General features: G+C 39.7%; 1 long non-coding RNA gene across 1 annotated transcript in view; it reads right to left on the bottom strand.

The window, feature by feature from the left end:
- Positions 1-1,645: 1,645 nt before the first annotated feature.
- The window catches only part of LOC107098910, an 8,969-nt gene continuing 7,958 nt past the window's right edge, over positions 1,646-2,656 (bottom strand). The window contains exon 2 of the long non-coding RNA XR_001481916.1: positions 1,646-2,283. This is a non-coding gene — a long non-coding RNA (uncharacterized LOC107098910). The remainder of the gene's footprint in view (positions 2,284-2,656) is intronic.

Raw genomic sequence — 2,656 nt, 5'->3', positions numbered from 1 at the left:
ACTGGATGATCTAGATCTATAAAGTGCCTTAAGATGACGTGATGTGAATTGGAGCTATAGAAATAAAGTAAAGTTAATGGGAATCAACACTGTTGATCTGAAGATGTTAAAATCTAGTTAAAATTAATTTTATGGAATGTTTCTTCTCTACTATGCATATATTTCGTATTTAAAGACTGATATCTTTCATGATTTATTGTTTTAGGAGTTCGGTTGCCGATCTTTTCTCATTTGGTTGTATCTGATATGCTCGTCCAACAAAATTAACACCATGGCCGTCTGTTTTTTCCATTATTCTCCTTTTCAGGTAAATATTCTGACTGTTAGAAGTTAAATAGCTTTATTTGTGTTCACTAAGTTCAGAAAATAAGAAATGTTTGTATTGATCTGAGCAGATGGAGTAAATGTGCTTTAAAGTTCTATATTGTTAGTGTGACATGTTGAGCACTTATTCAGGATATGTGTTCTGATTAAATGGAAATGCTGTATATATTTGTTTCTGTATTGCAGCAGCTTTTCTTTATTCGTCAATGCAATTTAAAAACTGTTTTTAAAATAACATTTCGACGCTGGAAGTGACAGAGTTAACACTGTATTACTGTTTTTTTTCATTATTCCCCTTTTGAGGTGTGTAACACATAAAAGAAATAAAGGAAATCTGCATAGATCTGCTCATCCTGTCTAGTGGGAGCCACTTTATACACAGATTAGCTGACCGACCCACTGTGGCGCTCTTAGAACTGGTCAGATTGACGAACATTAAAGTTCTGGATCTGCGTCTCTTTAAATAATCTCCACCGATTCATCCGCTACATCTACTCTTTGTCTTTCCTGTTTCCTTTCTTTCCCACCCTTCCTTCATCATCATCTTCTACTTTTTCACTAACCCTAACCCCGCAGACAAAATGAATTCCAGCACATCTAAACCTACACTAACAAAACACAACATGCTCTCTCTCTCTCTCTCTCATTCAGTCCCTATGCCGCTCGCCCTGGCTAATGAATAATTGAACATCAGTACATTTGGTGGAAATGTCAGAGAGACTGAGAGAAACAAAGAGACACAGATGTAATTACCCAACCTATATAAGAGCAAACACACAGAGTGGGAGTGAATGGTGTTTCATGAGATAGGCTGTATTATTGTTAAATTATTGATGTCTCCATTACTCAGCCCACATAGCCGAGGGGGGGGGATCAATACAGTGACACCTGTACAATCAGCACACACACCCATCATAACACACTGACNCAGTAATGTTGCTGTTTTCTCATATAATATAAAGTTTGATCACTGTTAACTTTAAAAGGCATCAGAGGAGTAGATGTTTATAATCTTTGTACAAATGATGGATTAAGAGAAAAACATGAAAATGAGCAAAAGTGAGGAAATTGCTTCCAGCTGAACTTCATTCCAGGTAATCGGATCGATGGTAGAGCCGAGCTAAACTAAACAGTACATTTAAAAAAAGGGTTAGATTAATCACCAGAACAAGTTTAAAAACGGGACACTGCAACTTTTTATTTTTAACTTTTTCAGTTAAAAAGTAATTTCCAAAACATTTCTGATGTCTTAACAAGCGATCTTAGCTAAAAACCTTCCACAGATGGAGCATTTTTACTGAGTCCAGTTATGCTTTTTTTGATTTCTCCCCATTTAATGGGGACAATATTTGGTTCTTTAATAGTTTAAACTTAAATGTTTTCCTCCTGACTGTGTTTAAGTCTAGATCTAGAGACTATAATGCAGGTTTTAACCATTAGATCCCAGCAGGTTTTAGTGGGAAAATCAACTAAAACATGGCTGCAGGAAGCTGGTGTCTGGATGGACCAGTGAGTCACAGAGCCTCCATAACCCTGCAGCCAGACGAGTCACAGACAGATGCCGGCGCCCAAAGCGCAGATGATGTTTGTGGAAATTAAAGATGACACACGTCAGATTCACACATTTAAGGCTGGAGATGCGAGAGCAGCGGAGGGGGGGGGGTTGACGAAGCGCCGCCGCTGCAGCAGCATCTAAAGCAGGCTGTGACGCCTGCGTTGAACACGATTCTCCCTGCGGCGAAAAGCCACAGCTTCAGAGACGTGACGAAGCAGCTTAACAGCTCTGAGAATCTATACAGGCGGTAAATGTGATGCGTGAGTCAGTATCGGCCCTGAACCCCCAGCTGGGCCTCCGCCGTGCGCTCGATCTGCTCGTGGACCTGCCGCACCTCCTGCTGGGTCAGGGTCCGCTCCATGTGGCGGTAGACGATCCGGTAGCAGTGACTCCGCCGCCCGCTTCTGAAACACACAGAAGAACCACATCATGAGCGGCTTTAAAATTTCATTATAAACATTTTAATTCAATTAGAAAAAAAGGGTTTTGCAGATTTTCTTCAAATCGAACAAAAAAATAAATGAAATGTGAAAATAATCATAAAAGAACTTTAATTATAAAACTTGAAAAAGGAAAAGAAACGCAGATTGATGGAACTTTGCTGCTGCTCTGACCTAATAGAGATGTTTCTCCATCTTTCTCACAGCTGAAGTTGTCATTTCAAAAACAAAGAGATTAAACCCGGTGGGTCCGGTCCAGGGTCCAACTGACACCTGCTCATGTTTATCTATTTATAGAAAAAGGCCAAAACAGAGTCACATGGTGTTTCATCCACAC

This window comes from Cyprinodon variegatus, unplaced genomic scaffold (assembly GCF_000732505.1).
Source record: "Cyprinodon variegatus isolate N-32 unplaced genomic scaffold, C_variegatus-1.0 Scaffold821, whole genome shotgun sequence".
Lineage (NCBI taxonomy): Eukaryota > Metazoa > Chordata > Actinopteri > Cyprinodontiformes > Cyprinodontidae > Cyprinodon > Cyprinodon variegatus.
The sequence above is the reverse complement of the archived record's forward strand: the minus strand, read 5'-3'. Positions and strand labels throughout refer to the sequence as shown.